We start from the raw sequence: 21,155 nt of genomic DNA on the forward strand, positions 1-21,155 counted from the left end.
TCCTTAACCAATTTGTTGACTGACTCCTAAACTTTCTCATGCACTTACAGTAAGATTCCTTTTGATGTACACAAGTTTAACCTTGGCTTGGTTATTGATCTCTTCAATCTTCATTGACATGTCATTCATTCTGTGACTGTGTTGTACTGGAAACGCTTTCCTGGCTCCAAGGCATATAAATACTCACTCCTATTTTATTATAGTGTGTTTAAGGTTTCATTTGTTTTTCCACATTTAAATCCAGAATTAATCTAGAATTTATGTAAAGTATGGCTTGAAGTAAGGAATGTATTCTACTGTTTTTTTTTCAAACAGACAGATGTTTTGAAAAAAAATTTTTTTAACTACATCCAAGAATAAAGGGGAAAAAAAAACAGACAAATGCACAAGGGTAAGAATTTGCAAAGTTAATTTAGGAAATAACAACCTAGTATGGCTGTTGAAGAGGAGGCTAGTTTGGGAAATAGGAGGTAGGCCTGGAAAGGGAGTTGAGTCCAGGCCAGAGAGGAATTTGGAATTAGACTTTCAGTCTGTGGGCAAGAAAGAGTTCTGAAGGGTTTGGTAAGGGGAAGTGTCCAACCACAGCCATTGCTTCTGCTGGTGACACCATGAGCAGCATGAGGGTAGGTGTCAGCACAGACAGGAAGGAGGGACTCTGCAGTGACTCTGTAACTCCCAAGCCTGGGTTGTTAGGATGGAAATTATTCATCATTTACATGTGGCTGTTGATCTGTTCCTCACCATCTGTTTTCTCTGTGGGAGGTCAAAAATATTTTCCTTTCTTCATTTTCCAGATGGGGAAACTGAGGTTCCAGGAGGCAGCACCTTGCCCAAGAGTGACTGGAGAGCTGGGTCCCGCACCTCTGGTGGGATTGTGGGTGACAGGGCTCTGGAGCTCTGTTGCTCCTCTTTGAACACGACAAGCTTACCTCACCTGTGTGCACAGGATGGAGGTGGGGATGCACAGCTGTCTTCCTGTGTGTGTCTGTGCCCCTGTGTGTGACACATGTGTGAGGAGGGTGGCACATGAGCCCACTTGTTTCTCTCCCGGAAGGTGGTGATGGGCACCAGTGCTCCCTGGGTGGCTTCCTCTTCCCAAATAAACAATCATATGACACAATGTCTGAAAGCCCAGAATATTTCCTGTCTCCTTTGGCCTGGTGCCCTGCCTTCTGCAAACCTGGAGCCATCAGACCTTCCCTAGCTGCACACCTCCCTCTGCCCCAGTCTCCAGTGCCAGGACTCACGGAGCGCCATGAGCTCACTGTGCTTGGCCTGCTTGGCACCAGCTACACAAAGAGGCTCGACCTTCTTATGCCAAAGAAAACCCAGTGGCTGGGCTGGCGCGCTGGACATCCTCCAGCAGGCTGGCTCAGCCCTGCTACCCACCCAGAGGCTCTGTCCTCCCAGAGGCCTGTCACTCCCATTGGGGAGATTCCCCAATCTAAGGAATGCTGAATAGGGTCTATGATTATGAAAAAGGAAGTTGTGTTTCCTAGGAACCATGACCTTCTTCTCTTTCCAACTTGCAAATAAACCAGCAACAGTGAGAAAGTGAAAGGGATTCTGGAAGTTTGTGACCTGCAGAAATCTATCCATCCTTTGGGGTCCATTTGATTAGTCATCTGCCCTGGGACTGCTCGCTCAAACCCATAAGAAAGCAGTAGCCAACAGCTTCTCCACCCTCCCACAGCAAACGTGTGTAGTGTCATACAGCCCTTATTGTCTGGGAAACAAATAATTTCTATCTTTGGGGTCAAGCCTTACTGATGAGTGGCAATTGCCTGGTAGCTGTCTCAAGAAAGATGCTGAGGCTGTGTACAGGCAGAGTGGGAAGTCTTGCCACCATCAGGTGGGAAAGACAGATGCCATGGGTGGCAGCCAGGTGCCACCTAGACTAGCGCACTGTACTGCCCCCCACCATCACTGTATGGGCAATTTGGGGACAGGACTCCATTTGTTCACCTTAGTACCTACACTTGCTAAGTACTCAGGAAATATTTTGCTGAACGAATGGTTAGTTAGAAGACTCCATAATCCTTCCCATAGGATGAGAGACAGATGCTCTCAGTCTGACTATAGGCAAGCAGGGGTTATGCAAACTCAACACACCTCTCCAAACCCCTCCCACAGGGAGGCCAAACCTTCTCTGGGCACTCTTCTCTCCTGTAATCTTATTCCTGATGACATCTTGTCTGATAAGGTCTTTGATAGCTTTATTTGGGTTAAGGTCTTTGATAGCTTTATTTGGGTATCTCCAAATTAATAACTTGAGGTTAGGGATGATAGCTTCTACTTTAACTCACACGGTGCCTAGCATGCGAGCACCTATGGACATTTAGCAACTCCTGGTTCAATGGATAAATGTGTCATCTTCTGATTTTCCCATTGTCATTTGCTCTTCTGTTTTTAAACAATGTTCAACTGACTATCTGGTAGTAAATGATGGATCACCACATTAACGTACATGTATCTGATTTCCTCTTGTCCAGAAGTGATCATATTGGGCAGCACATGTGCCTCAATGGGTAGGGCGCCAGCCCCATATACTGAGGGTGGTGGGTTCAAACCCAGCCTTGGCCAAACTGCAACAAAAACATAGCTGGGTGTTGTAGTGGACGCCTGTAGTCCTAGCTACTCAGGAGGCTGAGGCAAGAGAACCCCCTAATCCCTGGAGTTGGAGGTTGGTGTGAACTGTGTGATGCACTCTACCAAAGGCGATAAAGTGAGACTCTGTCTTTACCAAAAAAAAAAAAAAAAAAGGAGAAGAAGAAGAAGAAGTGATCATATTTTTTTTTTTTTTTTAGACAGAATCTCAAGCTGTCATCCTGGGTAGAGTGCTATGGCATCACAGCTCACAGTAGCCTCAAACTCTTGGGCTTAAGCGATTCTCTTGCCTCAGCCTCCCAAGTAGCTGGGACTACAGGTGCCCACCACAACACTTGGCTATTTTTTGTTGTTGTTGCAGTTGTTATTGTTGTTTTAGCTGGCCTACACTGGGTTTGAACCTGCCAGCCTCGGTGTACATGTGGCTGCCACCCTATCCAGTGAGCTACGGGAGCCACCAAGGAAGTCAGGAAGTGCTCATCTTAATTGAATATATATATATATATCAAGTCAGAAAGTACAGTGCAGTTGAAAACACTTAAAAGATGAGGAAACTGAGACCTAATCATTGACAGTGTTGCCATTGCCTGTCTCCATTTACACTTATTCATTCATTTGACTATAATTTCTGAGTGAAATATTTAATAAAAATATTACATTACCGACAAATTTTGGAAAAAAACACAGAGCAAACCATACTGGGTTTTATTTTGAGACAGGATCTCTCTCTGTTGCCCAAGCCAGAGTGCAACATAGCTCACTGTAACCCTAAATTCCTGGGTTCAAACTATCCTCCTGCCTCAGCCTCCTCAGTCGCTGGGACTACCATACCCTGCTAATTTTTCTATTTTTTTTTAATAGAGAGAGGGTTTCATTCTTGCTCATTCTTAATGTTTTGATATCAACTTTATATTTATATAAGCTATTAGACAAAACCAGCCTTAAATGGAGGAGGAATTGGCAGAGCCATCACCCAGGTTTGCTAGACTTCAAATCCCAGCCCTACCCACACACAATCCTTCAAAAATAATTTATCAATCATCTAATGACTGCAAGTACCACCAGTGATACAGAAGCAACAGAAGACAGAGCCCCTGCCCTCCAAGTACTTAGCTCTGCAATCACCTAGAACTTTAAACATTTTCATGGGTTGTCAAGGCTATAACAGCATCTTATTTGTAGGCTATGCTATGAAAACAGATTTTCTAGAAATTTAGAGCTTAACCTCCATACACCAGAACTTAATATAATACATATTTTAAACTTGGAGACATATTACTAATTTTAGAAACAGAAAATTCTCAGTATAACTTACCCTCCTCTTGAAGATGCTGATGGTCAGGGTTCCTTAGTGTTTGTGTGTTCCTTAGTCTACCACACTGAATAGCCCTCGCCATTTCCTATCCGGTGAAGCCGTGGATGTTTAGTTCTTCTACATAATTTGGAAGTCCTCTTGCCTCCATTCTTCCTACCAGCTATTAGCAGGGCTGACATTTCTTTATCTTGCTGGTCTTCCTGCTTCTTTTGATAAATTCTACTTGGTGTTCTTAAAGAGGGCCACTCTATTCAGCAGTGATCCCAGCAACAAGCACTTTCCTGGGAAAGGTTCTGCTTAGCCAAGTTTAGAAGTTTAAAGTGCCTTTTAAGAGGGCTGAAGAGAGATTTAGGGTCTCCACCCTGCGGGGCTTGAGAAATCAGCAGAGGCCTCCAGTCATATCACCATTGTGATTAATATCTGATATTTGATTTATAGCATTTTTGTCTTTCCTCTCAACTTGGTGGAGGTGGGGTACTGTGTCCAATCAGGCTAGTGAAGAGCTGCTGACCTCAAGGGAACCACCCAACCCAGCACCCCCAGATCACCTGTTGCCCAGACAATATTCAACAAGATATATATATATATATATACTACTTTTTTGTTTATTTATTTTTGTTGTTGTTGTTGTTTTGTTTTTTAATTTCAACATTTTTCCCTATAGATTTTTCTTTTCTTTTTTTCCTTTCTTTTCTTTCTCCATTTTTCTAGTTTAAATATAATTTCCCATTATTGCCTTTTTCAATAATTAGAACTTCATTTTTGCTAGTGTTTCTACCCCTATTATTTGTTTTTTTCACCCAATTTTATCCTGTAAAGTTTTCTATTTGCTTGTTTTGGTTTGATTTATAGCATTTTTGTCTTTCCTCTCCACTTGGTGGAGTTGGGGTACTGTGTCCAATCAGGCTAGTGAAGAGCTGCTGACCTCAAGGGAACCACCCAACCCAGCACCCCCAGAGGTTGGAGTTTTTTAAAGGTTGCGTCAAAGTACCCTACTGTACACCTATAATGTTCTGTCTCCCTCTTTCTATGCCTCTCTTCTTTTATTCAATATTCCCTTTTGCCCACACCGTCTCCTTTCTCTTTTTTCTTTTCCTTTCTTTCTTTCTTTTTCTTCCTTTTATCCATTCTTGCTCTTCAACCTTCTCATCCTTCTGGTCATATACCAAAAGGAGTCATCGAAACCCTAGTCCACAGTCATGGAAACTTAAAAAGCAAGAGGAAGTGAAAGGAAAATCAGGGCAAGGAAACAGATAAAAGAAATCACTCATGAGGAAGAATCAGCAGAAAACTCCAGGAAACATGAAGAACCAGTCTAGAGCAACTCCTCCAAGGGACCATGAGGTAGCTACTGCAGAGGATTCCACCTATAAAGAAATGTTAGGAATGACAGAAAGGGAATTTAGAATACACATGATTAAAACAATGAAGGAAAGGATGAAAACAATGAAGGAAACTGATGATAAAGTGGAAAATAACCAAAAGGAACTCCAAAAACAGAATCAAATAAGAGATGAACGATACGAAGAATATAGAAAGGATATAGTAGAGCTGAAGGAACTGAAGCAGTCAATTAGGGAACTTAAAGATGCAATAGAAAGTATCAGGAACAGGTTAGACCATGCAGAAGAAATAATTTCAGAGGTAGAGGACAAACTTCTTGAGATAACTCAGATAGTTAAAGAGGCAGAAAAGAAGAGAGAGAAAGCAGAACATTCACTCACAGAATTATGGTACTTTATGAAGCAATCCAACATACAAGTTATAGGAATCCCAGAAAAGGAAGAAGAATGCCCCAGAAGAATGGAAGCCACACTAGAGAATGTTATAAATGAAAAATTCCCAAATATCACCAAACATTCTGACACACTGCTTTCAGAGGGATATCAAACCCCAGGTCGCCTCAACTCTAATGGAGCTTCTCCAAGACACATTGTGATGAACCTGTCCAAAGTCAAGACAAAAGAAAAGATTCTGCAAGGAATAAGCACCAGGAGTAAGTGCCAGTTGACCTACAGGGGCAAATCCATCAGAGTGACAGCAGACTTCTCTAATGAAACTTTCCAAGTAAGAAGACAAATGTACCTTTAATCTACTTAAACAGAACAATTTCCAGCCCAGAATTGTATATCCTGCTAAGCTAAGCTTTAAAATTGATGGAGAAATCAAATCACTTACTGATATACAAACATGGAGGAAATTCACCACAACAAGACCAGCTCTACAGGAAATACTTCAACCTGTTCTACACACTGACCATCACAATGGATCAGCAGCAAAGTAAGAACTCAGAGATTGAAGGACAGAACCTAACTTCCACACTGATGCAAAAGATAAAACTAAGCAATGGACTCTCACAAAATAAGATGAATAGAATACTACCACACTTATCAATTATCTCAATATATGTTAGTGGCTTGAATTCCCCACTGAAGAGACATAGATTGGCTGACTGGATAAAAAACACAAGCCATCCATTTGCTGTCTGCAAGAAACACACCTGGCTTCAAAAGACACATTAAAGCTCCGAGTCAAGGATTGGAAGACAATTTTTCAGGCAAATGGAATCCAGAAGAAAAGAGGAGTTGCAATCTTATTTTCAGATACATGTGGATTTAAAGCAACTAAAGTCAAAAAAGACAAAGATGGTCACTTTGTATTGGTCAAGGAAAAAATACAACAAGAAGACATTTCAATTCTAAATATTTGTGCACCCAATTTAAATGCTCCCAGATTCTTGAAACAGACCTTACTCAGTCTGAGCAATATGATATCTGATAATACCATAATAACAGGGGACTTTAACACTCCTCTTACAGAGCTGGACAGATCCTCTAAACAGAAATTAAACAAAGATATAAGATATATAAATGAGACCCTAGAACAACTGTGCTTGATAGACACATATAGAACACTCCATCCCAAAGATAAAGAATAGACATTCTTCTCATCACCTCATGGAACAGTCTCCAAAATTGATCATATCCTAGGACACAAAACAAAGTTCAACAGAATTCAAAGAATTGAAATTTTACTATGTATCTTCTCAGACCATAAGGCACTAAAGGTGGAACTCAACTCTAACAAAAAGGCTCAACCCCACACAAAGGCATGAAAATTAAACAACCTCTGCTGAATGACAGATGGGTGCAGGAAGAAATAAAACAAGAAATCATTAACTTCCTTGAGCATAACAACAATGAAGACACAAGCTACCAAAACCTGTGGGATACTGCAAAAGCAGTTTTGAGAGGAAAATTTATTGCTTTACATGCCTACATTCAAAAAACAGAAAGAGAGCACATCGACAATCTCACAAGCCATCTTATGGAATTGGAAAAAGAAGAACAATCTAAGCCTAAACCCAGTAGAAGGAAAGAAATCTCCAAAATCAAATCAGAGATCAATGAAATTTAAAACAAAAGAATCATTCAGAAAATTAATGAAACAAGGAGGTGGTTTTTTGAAAAAATTAATAAAATAGATAAACCGTTGGCCAGACTAACGAGAAATAGAAAAGTAAAATCTCTAGTAACCTCAGTCAGAAATGATAAAGGAGAAATAACAACTGATCCCACAGAGATACAAGAGATCATCTCTGAATACTACCAGAAACTCTATGCCCAGAAATTTGACAATGTGAAGGAAATGGATCAATATTTGGAATCACACCCTCTCCTTAGACTCAGCCAGGAAGAAATAGAACTCCAGAACAGACCAATTTCAAGCACTGAGATTAAAGAAACAATAAAAAATCTTCCAACCAAAAAATACCCTGGTCCAGATGGCTTCACACCAGAATTCTATCAAACCTTCATGGAAGAGCTTACTCCTGTACTGTGGAAATTATTCCAAAAAATTGAGGAAGAAGGAATCTTCCCTAACACATTCTATGAAGCAAACATCACCCTGATACCAAAACCAGGAAAAGACCCAAACAAAAAGGAGAATTTCAGACCAATTTCACTCATGAATATAGATGCAAAAATTCTCAACAAAATCCTAGCCAATAGATTACAACTTATTGTCAAAAAAATCATACATCATGATCAAGTAGGTTTCATCCCAGGGATGCAAGGCTGGTTTAACACACGCAAGTCCATAAACGTTATCCACCATATTAACAGAGGCAAAAATAAAGATCACATGATCCTCTCAATAGATGGAGAAAAAGCATATGATAAAATTCAGCATCCTTTTCTAATTAGAACATTGAAGAGTATAGGCATAGGTGGCACATTTCTGAAACTGATTGAAGCTATCTATGACAAACCCACAGCCAATATTTTACTGAATGGAGTAAAACTGAAAGCTTTTCCTCTTAGAACTGGAACCAGACAAGGTTGTCCTCTGTCACCTTTACTATTCAACATAATGCTGGAAGTTCTAGCCAATACAATTAGGCAAGACAAGGAAATAAAGGGAGCAGAGGAGGTCAAACTCTCCCTCTTTGCTGACGACATGATCTTATACTTAGAGAATCCCAAAGACTCAACCACAAGACTCCTAGAAGTCATCAAAAAATACAGTAATGTCTCAGGATATAAAATCAATGTCCACGGTCAGTAGCCTTTGTATACACCAATAACAATGAAGATCAGAAGCTAATTAAGGACACCATAGTTTCAAAGAAAATGAAATACCTAGGAATATACCTAATGAAGGAGGTGAAGGACCTCTATAAAGAAAATTATGAAATCCTCAGACAGGAAATAGCAGAGGATATTAACAAATGGAAGAACATACCATGTTCATGGACGGGAAGAATCAACATTGTTAAAATGTCTATACTTCCCAAAGCAATCTACCTATTCAATGCCATTCCTATGAAAATATCAACATCGTACTTTCAAGATTTGGGGAAAAAATGATTCTGTGTTTTGTATAGAACCAGAAAAAACCCTGTATAGCTAAGGCAGTTCTTAGTAATAAAAATAAAGCTGGGGGCATCAACATACCAGATTTTAGGCTGTACTACAAAGCCATAGTGGTCAAGACAGCATGGTACTGGCACAAAAATAGAGACATAGACACTTGGAATTGAATAGAAAACCAGGAAATTAAAACTAACATCTTACAACTACCTAATCTTCGATAAACCAAACAAGCACATACCTTGGGGAAAAGACTCCCTATTCCATAAATGGTGTTGGGAGAACTGGATATCCACATGTAAAAGACTGAAACTGGACCCACACTTTTCCCCACTCACAAAAATTGATTCAAGATGGATAAAGAACTTAAATTTAAGGCATGAAAAAATAAAAATCCTTAAAGAAAGCATAGGAAAAACACTGGAAGACATTGGCCTGGGAAAAGACTTCATGAAGAAAACTGCCATGGCAATTGCAACAAAAATAAACAAATGGGACTTCATTAAACTGAAAAACTTCTATACAGCCAAGGAGACAAGAACCAAAGCAAGTAGACAACCTACACAATGGGAAAGGATATTTGCATATTTTGAATCAGACAAAAGCTTGATAACTAGGATCTATAGAGAACTCAAATTAATCCACATGAAAAAAGCCAACAATCCCATGTATCAATGGGCAAGAGACATGAATAGAAACTTCTCTAAAGAAGACAGATGAATGGCTAACAAACATACGAAAAAATGTTCATCATCCCTATCTATTAGAGAAATGCAAATCAAAACAACCCTGAGATACCATCTAACCCCAGTGAGAATGGCCCACATCACAAAATCTCAAAACTGCAGATGCTGGCGTGGATGTGGAGAGAAGGGAACACTTTTACACTGCTGGTGGGACTGCAAACTAGTACAACCTTTCTGGAAGGAAGTATGGAGAAACCTCAAAGCACTCAAGCTAGACTTCCCATTTGATCCTGCAATCCCATTACTGGGCATCTACCCAGAAGGAAAAAAATCCTTTTATCATAAGGACACTTGCACTAGACTGTTTATTGTAGCTCAACTTACAATCGCCAAAATGTGGAAATAGCCTAAATGCCCACCAACCCAGGAATGGATTAACAAGCTGTGGTGTATGTATACCATGGAATACTATTCAGTCATTAAAAAAAATGGAGACTTTACATCCTTCATATTAACCTGGATGGACGTGGAAGACATTATTCTTAGTAAAGCATCACAAGAATGGAGAAGCATGAATCCTATGTACTCAATTCTGATATGAGGAGAATTAATGATCATTGAGGTCACGGTGGGGGTGGGGGAAGGGGAGAGCAGAGAGAAGGAAGGAGGGAGAAGGTGGAGCCGTGGTGTGTGCCACACCTTTTGGGGGCAAGACACGACTGCAAGAGGGACTTTACCTAACAAATGCAATCAGTGTAACCTGGTTTATTATGCCCTCAATGAATCCCCAACAATTAAAAAAAAAAAAAAAAAAGAGGGCCACTCTGGGTAAACTTCTGGTCACTGTTTTTCTTAGGCTTTCCTCTGCCTCTTTTCCTTTAGCCAAGGTCATTTTGTAGGTCAGCTTTATGGACATGTGTGCTGGGGAGGCACCACACAAGGTCCACCGTCAGAAGAGCCCTACATTTGGTTTGATGCTCTTCTGTCTTGAAATTCTTAATAATTTCATCTTTGGATTTGTGGGGTTTTTTTAAATTTATTTTTTATAAATGAAGTCTGATAGGACAGGAGATCTGCTCAGGGTGTGTGGTGTGTGCCCTCTGCTCAGGCTGCCCCGTCTGCATGCAGTGCTGGCTGTGACCACTTTGTGGCTTCCACAACACCCTGATCTGGCCCTTCAAGTTCCCTCCTACACATCACGGGTCCCCAGGAACGCTGTGCTCATATTCCATATCCAGTCAACAGGGCGCTGACTGCCCTGAAAAGTCAGCTTTCCATTCAAACCAGAGCTTGCTTTAAATACAGAAAAATGACAATGACATTTCCAAGAAATAACAAATGACCTAGGAACCCAACCATATCCTTTTTCACTCACGTTACTTCTCTGTATTAGCCGCCCGCTTGCACTGAAAATGACACGCAAAGAGAAAAAGATGCCCTTGTCCTGTAAGCCCTTCCTTACTCAGTAAACCAAAGGAAGAGGTAGAATGTGCATGTATCAAAAAGTGAAATAAACATAGTCGAGTTGGTTTTATCCATCATCTCCCCTGTTGTGATAAGAATCAAACACAGGAATGTGTGAAGTATGAAACAGGAATTGTGTAATTTTGGTGATTTTGAAGACTAGTGAGATGCCTTTACATTTACTCTTAAAATGAGCATTGCGTATTGCCAAAGAAATGAAATGTTTTTCTTTCCTTATAATGACAATATAAGTTTTTTCAAAACAAAACAAAACTGTAAGTTGAGAGACATCACAGAAGAAAGGAAAAAGCTTTGCATTTGAGAACCTCTGTTTCAAATGGGCTTTCCTCCTGCCTTGGGTCCTGCTCATTCTCACTACCATCACCTCTGGGTTTGATGACCTGGCGCCTTTGCTTCCTTCCCCACCTTCCTCCCCTCACAGCCAGATTTCTTGCCCTGTGTTCATTCTGCTCATCCACTGCCTGCCCACCCCTTACCTCTCAAGCACCCCCCACACACACAGTCTACCTCCTGCACCCTCACCTTCCTGCCAGCTTAGGCCACCCCTGAGTTGGGAGGCTCCTGGCAGCTCCATCCATGGGAAGGGCTAACGTTTATTCTTCTCTCCACTCCCCTGGAAGCAAGTGGATTATCCAGAAACACTATCCTTTACAAAGAACAGGTGGGCAACCCAAATGGCCATCAACAGATGCATGGATAAACAAAACGTAGTGGTCTACACATACAGTGGAATATTATTCAGCCCTTAAACAGAATGAAACTCAGATGCATGCTGCAAAACGTGGATGAACCTTGAGGACGTTATGCTGAGTGACATAAGCCAGACACAAAAGCAGGAATACTGCATGATTCTACCTACATGAGGGACTTGGAGCAGTCAAATTCATATGCACTGAAAGTAGAATGGTGACTCCTAGGGGCAGCGGGGAGGAGGAATGGGGAGTTAGTGTTTAATGGGTACAGAGTTTTTGTTGGAGATGATGAACAAGTGCTGGAAGTTGATAATGCTGATGGTTGAACAACATTGTTAATATACGTACTGCCACTGAACTGTACACTTAAAAATGGTTAAAATAGTAAAATTTATATTATATATATTTTACCACCATAAAAAAGTGCAAGTGGGAGGGCTTCTCTGTGCTCTGTGCTCTTTACCATCTTGCTTCTCTTAGAGGTACATGTGTTCCGTAGGATGGGAAGGATGACTTAAGTTCAGTCAAGTTAAGTTCAGCAAGGCTGGGCAGGAAAAAAGACAGAGCAAAAGAAGTTAAGGATGCTACATTATCCATGGAGCCTATGATGCGGGTTGAAAGGCTATTTTCTGAGAAGCAGCTTTCTGGGGCTGGTGGAATTCAGGATCCAGAACTTCTTTACTGGAAGGCTCGGAGAAGAGGGATGCCTCACTTAAGGCCCACCCAGCTGGCAAGTGACAAGAATTCACTAAAGGCCAGGGAGGTGCTAACTCGCATCCTGGACTTTTTCTTCTCTACTGAGGTTCTCAGAGAGGTCACAGCTGGGGAGGGGAAGTGGATGTAAGTCAGGGGTTAGAGTGCGATGAGACAGGGACTCCGAGGAAGACAGATACTAAGGAGCAATGAGCTCTGCTGCCGAGACTGGACAGAGACAGCTTTGTGCTGAACAGCTGCAGCTCATCTTTCAATTACAGAGTGAGAGGCCCTTTCAGGGGTGCTAATAATCATTTTGATGATTAATAACTACGCTGTGACTTTGAATTGGATGCAGAATTCACTAGTCCTGTCTGTCCCAGTTACATTAATACTAACAATAGTGCCAACAGTGTTCAATAGTCACTGTAAATAAAACTTTTTTTTTTGTATTGCCCTCTGTGGAGTGCTGTGACATCACAGCTCACAGCAACCTCAAACTCTTGGGTTTAAGTGATTCTCTTGCCTCAGCCTCCCAAATAGCTGGGACTACAGGCGCCCGCCACAGTGCCCGGCTATTTTTTTGTTGCAGTTTGGCCGGGGCCGGGTTTGAACCCGCCACCCTCAGTATAATGGGGCTGGTGCCCTACTCACTGAGCCACAGGCACCACCCCAAAACTTCGGGGTCTCATAAATAAAATATTTTAGGCCTAGTGAGGTGCTCACTATCTAGCCATGAAGTATTTCATAAGGTGAATTATCATCCCTAATTTATGTTAATTTCCAACCTGAATTCCCATGTTTGTTTAAGGGGAGGCCCATCTGTGGTTATACACAGATAACAAAAATATTCACATTTCCCAAATTGTGAAATCAAGCGGACAAAAAGAGTTTACAATAAAACATTTTAGCTTAAGTTAATTTTTTTCTTGATTTTTTAATATGCCTACAAAGAGCAGGGGTTTTCAACAATTTAATCAGATGCCCATGAAAGTATGAATATCTAAAACAACAACATAAAAGTAATTCTTAAACTTGGAAATGGCCCCTGAAGATAAGGGCTCCCACAAGGAGATAAGGGCTCCAGGGGAGGTTTGCGGAATCCTGAATTGACTGTGGCCCTGGGGTGCTCATTAGGGCAGCCGTCATCTGGTTTTGAGATTGTGCCGGGGGGCATTGCCACCTATTTGGGGGTGGAAGTTTTATGTAAGTGGCTCTTAACTTTGGGCTGTTACTGTTGCCACCCTTTCATCCAGGCCTTCTCCCTCACCCCCATCCCAGAAGAGCATCAGTGTCAACACTGCCTGCTGCTTGTGCAGGAACAGGATGGAAGGGCAACTTCAAAGACTTCTTAACCTGAGTGAAGCCTGGGACTTGTCCAGAAGGTCTGCAGAAGCTCAAGGACTGGGGTCCAGGTCTCCAAGCTCTCATCTCGGGGCTTTTTCCCTTGTGCTCATCAATTCCACCTTCTGGGGCAGCGAGGTTGTCCCATTTGCCGCAGGCTTGCTTGGCTTTGCCTCAGCATCCAATGCCCCCTCACCCAGCCTCCCACTGCAGAGCCCTTCACAGGCCTCCACACTCTCCACTACCTGTGGCCCTACTCTCCCACCTCCCCAGTTGGTCTGGGTGCAGTCCTGGCACATAGGAGGGACTCCATAAACACCGTTGAATAAATGAAAGCTCCCTGGCAAGGTGAGCCAGGCCCTGGGAAAGCTTTTTTGCCCTTGACTATTCAGAAACGGGCCCTCCTCCTCACCAGCTCATGGTTCTCAATCTGGTTTTGTCAACCTGAAGAAGTGTGTGTCCTGCTTCCTGAACTCACTCTCTCCCACGAGTGTTCATTTGCAAGGCATCTGGGAGGCTGGTCAGCGTCTGTTGGTCTCAAGGGTATTTGGAAAGTTTAGGAAGGAATTCAGAAAGTGGCAGATCAGTGGCCAGTGCTCAGGGTGTCCTCTCGTCTCACCACTCTCTGCCTCCCCTAGTAGACATATGGCGCCTTAAGTCAGATACCACCACTTTATCATTCTCTGAATCCACACACATAGCACCACGCCCACCACCTTCCTGAATGCTTGAACATGAGACAGTCTAAGCAGTCTGTGGTGACAGCTCCTGGCCATGCCTATTATCTCACGATTGCGTCTTTAAAGTTCTGATGCCCTGAACTCTGAGGCCTGTGCTTGTTTTGTGACACTTTTGTTTTCTTTCATTGATTCGTTCTGAATGTTCAGATGAGACTAAGGACATCAGCCATCCAAGTCACCCATTCCCCTGAGGATTTTTGGTGATCCACTGAAGACTTTGCCTCTTAGGCTCTTTTTCTAAACTCCACAAAGACCACTTGTGCTTCTGACATCTACTTTGCTGCAGTCTGTTAATGTGATAGAGCATTGTAGCAGGAGCTGTCAGGGGCCGAGCCAAATGCTTTGGACATTCAGTGTCCAGTTCCTGTCATGAAGCCCCCTACAAGCCCCTTGACCTTCCACCTGTGTGCTGCCCCTTAGCCCAGGTGCCAGAGGTAATCTGGTGTTGTCCACCCCCCACCACCCACTAGGAGCAGCCCTGGTGGAGTTAGAGAGTGAGTTCTTCAGCTTACTCAGGCCCTGGGGAAGGAGGGACTCTGGGCATGTTTGATACCATCTGCCGGAGTTCTCCAGTGGGCTTGGACCCATCATCCTTCAGAGGCCACCCATCCCATAGTACTCTCTACTGGCTTCCTTCTCTGTCTCCCTTCTGCCCCACTCCCCAACCGCTACTTCCTGGGAACATGTCCCCATTATGGCTGCACTGAACCTTTGTCTTAGCATCTGTTTCTAGAAAAACTCAAACCTATACTTTTTTATATGTACTGCTTTTCTGAAATTACTAGTGGTGGATATTTTTTACAGCTTTTAAATTGTTAATTATAATACATATACTATGTAAAATGCACAAATTATGCAGGTCAAAGATTATTGCAAAGTGAACACCAGTCTGTCCACCACCTGGGTCAAGAAACCAAGCAGTGCCAGTGCCCCCAGAAGGCCCCCTCTTACCCCTCCCTTCTTTCCACATCCCCCTTCCCTAGCCACAATTCTGACTCTGACACCATCAACTTTGCCTTTTTATGAACTTTCTACAAATGTACTCGTTCCACATACAGTCTGCCAGGTCCAATGTCTTTCATGTACCGTGTGTGTGAGATTCATTCAAGATGCTGCCCGGGGTGCAGGTCATTAGTTTGTGCCATATCATACTCTATTGAATGGATATACCACAATGTACTTATCTATTCTGCTAATGACAGTCATTCAGGGCTACTGCAAAATATGCTGCTATGAATAGACTTGGGCACATGTAGGCACAATTCTGTTGGCTATATATATCAGGATAGTCTCATTGTGGGTTTGGGGGTATTTGTGATAGTAGGTGGGTGAAATGATCTTTCCTTTTGAGCATGGAACCCCCTTGGGGTGCCCGTAAAAAGCACGCAGGCAGTTGAGTTCCTATTGTTCTCATGTTTGTCCCATGTTCTATGCAATAAGGAGACCTGTATTTGTTTCCTGTGGCTACTGCAGCAAATTACCATAAACAGAAATTTATTCTCTCATAGTGCTAGAGGCCAGAAATCTGGAATCCACATGTAAGCAGCATTTATTTCTTCTGGAGGCTCAGAGGGGAACCCTTCCATACCTCTCTCCTAATTCTGGTGGCCCTAGCCATGCCTTAGCTTTAGATGCATCACTCCAGCCCCTGCCTCCATCCTCACAATGCCTTGTCCTCTCTGTATCTTCTCCCCTTTTCTCCTCCTGTAGGAACACTTGCCATTGGATTTAGGGACTATCCCAATCCAGGATGATGTCGTCTCAAGATCCTTTTACCTTAATTATATCTGGAAAGACCTTTTCCCAAATAGGGTCATATTCACAGGTACCAGGTAAACCTATCTTTGGGGCCATCCTTCAACTTGCTACAGGATCCAAGAAGTTGGAGATAGTTACTTCCTAAGAGTTAAACCGGTAAAATCAGCACACAGTGAAGGAGCTGAGTTTTCTGAGGAACGAGCTTTGGCCACAGGCAGGACATCTTTTAAATTAAAGCATAAGGAAAGGTCTGTGGCAGAAATTAATCAAAATACTTTGTGAGTGATCTTCAAAGAGTTTCCATTTTGTGAAAAGTCACTATAATTTTTTTTAGTGGGGGTCACATTTAGGTGGTTATTATCTAACGATTTGGTCCCCTACCATCCCAATAGTTCCAATTTGTCCTCCCAAAGAAAAGTGGGAGGTGATGGAAGGGACACCCAGCATAAAGGTGAAAAAAGAACCTCTGAAGAAAAATTCTTCTACCTTAAAATTTTTCTGAGGACTGATTAGAAGACAGGTGCCCCAGCTGAAGAAAACATATGCACATGCACACATGTACAAGGGAGAATAACTTTCCTTTACAAAGTACTCTTCGCAGAGAGGGCCCCCCAAACCAATGTCTGCATGTTCCCTTTAGAGATCACACATTTAAAATAGCATTTCCTTTCTGAAGATTGGGTTTGCTTTTCAGGACCACGTCTGTTACCAAAAGCCAGGTTTTCCTGTACCAATAAAAATGTATTGGTAGTTCACTCAATTCTTCACCCTGGTCTTATGAGGTAGTTAACACAAACTCGAGTGGATAAGCTGATTTCACGCTTATTGTCATCTGGAAAAATCAGAGGTTTTCCTGCACAGAACAAGACTTGTTCTGTCTGACAGATCTCGAGATCAGAAGACCCAGCGCCCACCAGCTGCATCCTGGGCGTCTCGTGTCCTCTCTGCCCCTCCCAGGTCTTCACCTTGTAAATAGAATTAACTAATTCAAAAGTAGTGGAAAAATTTTCTTTGGGAGGATTTTCTCTAAACCTAAAATTTATTCAGGGCAAAATGGCTATTTCTCTTGCACAAGGATGTCGGCTCATTTTATTCCTCCTGGGGTTTGCACGAAGCTGAAGCGTTAGTTTTCCAGGCAAGGCTGCTCACAGCAATAATAATCACAACACAATCACAGAACAACTGGCAACACCAGCTATTGGGGTGCTAGTTCTCAGCGTCACATGGCCCCTGGTCACCCAGAACCCACCACACCAGCAGTCGTCCTGCCCCACCTGTCCAGTTTGACCTCCCTCCCTCTCCCATGCCCACCTGGCATTGGCCTCTATGAATCTTCCCCGTGAGACCCTTCCCTGTCTCATGAAGCTGGAGCAAGAACCACCTGCTTAGACACTCCGTACTCTCTCCTGGCCACAGAGTGGTGGGAAGGAACGAGAAAGAGCTCAGCTCACAAAGACCAGGCAAGGTCCCAGCTCTGGAGCAAACTAATTCCAGAGCCTCAAGCAAGTTCCTTCACCATTCCCAGCTCAGGTGCTCCATCCCTTACAATCACCCCCACAGTGCTGCAGGTATGGGTCTGGGGCAGACCACCTAGGTTTCAAATTCTGACTCCCTGACTTACTAGCCCTCTAATCTTAGATAAGTGGCTCAACTTCTCTGTCTCCACAATTATAAAATGGGAATAACAAAGTGCCTACCTCACAGGGTTGTGGAGGATGAAATGAAATAATATAAGTGAGGTGTGTAACACCCTGCCTGCCACAGAGCAGGAGCACAAAACCTACTGGGCATTAGCTCACAGGCTGTAGGACTTGCATGAAATATGGGTGTGCAAGGACTTTGAGAGGTACTAAGTCAGAGGGGTCCAGGTTACCTTCCTACTGCACACAACCCTCTATTTATCTCTCTGGTTTTTTGGCCTTTTCGATTCTTTCTCTCATAAGTACCCAAAGCCAAGCAAGGAGATCAAGGAAGGACAACAGAGCAGTTCTCTACAAGATTGGCATGGTGGATTGTAGATGGTCTTTCAGGCTGGGCTCTGAATATTTCTCCCTTTCTGAAACATCATAATCCTCCATCTGAACTCGAAGATCCAGATTTTCCCTGAGCCTCTGGCTTACCAGCTACATGACTTTGAATATATTAGTGGCTTCTCTGGCCTGTAAAATGGGATCAATAAAACCTTCCTTGCCTCCCTCAGAGGAATATTGGGACATTCAAAAGGGAAGTGCTGTAAAGTGCTGTAAACATATGAACACACATGACACTTGGAGAAGACAGGCAGAGAGAACCATGCTTACATTTTCATCCAACCCCTTCCTCCCTGTGGTCTCTCTCCAGCTCCTGCCTAGTACCTCCTACATGCTGGATGCTTGATAAAATATATGCAGAGATGATTTGAGGGTGGGAAGAGAAAAAAGAGGGGATTCAAAATCCTTGTAGGTTTCCAGCCCTGAGGGCCCTGACATCTCTTAGCACTGGATGGGCAAGGAGCTTGCCAAACACGTCACCCATGAAATCACAGGGCCACCAGGAGGACAGCTCAGGGTGGGGCCAAAATTTACTAATTTTTAAAATTGCATCGTGCCATCATGCACACACCTATGGGCAGTAGTAAGGAAAGAAGGGGAAGTAGACAACTTCATGTGCATGGAATTGCAGGTCTTGCCAGATGGCTCACAGGCCCAGGGCTGGCCTTGGGCAAAATTGTGCAAAAGGAAATTTGTGTTCATTGGTGTCATTCACTCCATTGCATCATCTTCTCCATCACCACACCCTTCCCCCACGTACATGCACATCCTACCCTAATACTCTATCCTCTGATATGATGGACCATGACCTGAGTCTTATTCCCCTGCCCTATAGCTCCACCCCCTCTCCCATCAACATCTCTGGTTCCAGGAAAACTGTCCAAAAGTTAGATCCTACTAATCTGACTGTCAGCCTGGATCACATCAGCACCAATTAGCTCTTCCCAGGATGCTACACCATATTACCATTATCTGTGCCCAGAACTGCCTTCCAATAAGAGGGCAGATACCTAAAGTTTGGGGCTGTGTCTGGTCCTGCATAGAGTTCTGTAGTGTCTGGACCATGGAGGATGGTCAGGGAACATTCCCTTGTGCGCTAGACATACCTTCATGTTATGTATGGGCAGCCATGGAGTCAAAGTTTCCTAAAAAGTTGGGTGGGGTCAGGAGAATTTAAAGACTCCTGAACAGGGAGAAGACAATGAGTCCCTTAAAGGATGGACTAGATTCTTCCTTCCTCAGATAGTATTGTGGGACTCCAGTATTCCATGAAAAAAGATATCTGATTCAGGTGAGATTAAGAGTCAATGAGACTTCTCTGTGACATTTTGCAATTTTTCCATTAGTCTATAAATTATTTTAAAATAAAAAAGAAAGTGAAGAAGGAGGAGATAATGGTAGTTTTTCATAAATTTTATCAAACTTGGAGGAACAAATTATTCCTGTTGTACACAAACTCAGAGAGTGAAAGAAGTAACAAAATCAACTACTTCATCATATGAGGTTAATATGACCTTCATTCCAAAAGCTAACAAGGACAGTACAAAGTAATGAAAATCAAAGATCAGGCTTCTATGTGAACTTGAACACAGCAGTCCTGAATTAACTAAGTAACAAATTAAATATATCAGTAGATAAAGAAAAACAGGCTTTAATCCAGGAATGTAAGGATGGTTTAACGTCAGAAAATCTTTTAATGTATTATAGCATGGTAAGTAATTATAGAAGAAAATTGATATGCTTGGATCTATGCAGAAAAACCATTAAATAAACATTAGATATACTTGAACAAGTATTCATGATAAGGAAATAGAAGTCTTGCCAAACTAGGAATTATAGAGAATTTGTTAACAAGACAAATAGAACCTAACCTATCAAATTATTAGAACAAGAATGTTCAAGAAGTGTCTATTCTTAAAAATATCATATAGGCCAGGCATAGTGGCTCATCCCTATAACCCTAGTATTCAGGGAAGCAGAGTTAGGCAGATTGATTGAGCTTAGGAGTTTGACATCAGCCTGAGCAAGAACAAGACCTCATCCTATTAAAAAAGAGAAAACGCTATGTAAAAGTTAATGCACTTCTAGAAATTAGCAATAGACAAGTATAAAATGTAGTAGAGAAAAAGAACTCACTTGTTAGAGCAATAACATTTAGAAGGAACATAGAACTACATTTGACAAAAGAAATACGTGTAAGAACTTCACCAAAAACAAAACAAAACAAACAAACAAAAACAAACCTCAACTGTTATTCATTGTTGTGGAACAAACTACCCTAAAACTTAGCTGCCTAAAACAACAACCATTTTACTTGCCCATGTTCCTACAGGCCAGCAATCTGGTTTAGGCTTAGGTGGGGCAGTTTTTTTGCTGGCATCACCTGAGGTCACCTTGTGTCTTGATGGACTTTATACTCTAAAATGGCTCAATTTATGCATCTGGTAGTTGGTTCTGGCTGTTGACTGGGCCATGTTTCTGCTGCCACATAGCAATGGAAAAATTTCAAGAGGTAAAAGCAGAAGCAGCAAGACATCCTGAGGGAGGCTGTAATTTAAATGTTTGTGTCTCTTCCAAAATTCATTTCGAAATTTAATCCCCGATGCAATAGTATTAAGACAGATTAAGACATGGTGCCTTCAAGAGGTGATTAGGTTATGGAGGCTCTTCCCTCCAGGATTAGTGCCTTATAAAAGGGCTTCAGAGAGTGAGTTATCTTTTCTATCTCCCTACCCTGAGTACACAGTATTCACCCCCTCTGAATGATACCCCCTCTGATGAAACAAGGTGTCATCTTGGAAGCAGGGAGCAGCCCTCGCTGCACTGAGTCTGCTGCACCTTCATCTTGGACTTCCCAACCTCCAGAATTGGAGAAATAAATTTTTGCTCTTTATAAATTGCCCAGTCTCAGGTATTTTGTTATAGCAACAC

The sequence above is a fragment of the Nycticebus coucang genome, chromosome 19 (assembly GCF_027406575.1).
Source record: "Nycticebus coucang isolate mNycCou1 chromosome 19, mNycCou1.pri, whole genome shotgun sequence".
In the NCBI taxonomy this organism is placed as follows: Eukaryota; Metazoa; Chordata; class Mammalia; order Primates; family Lorisidae; genus Nycticebus; species Nycticebus coucang.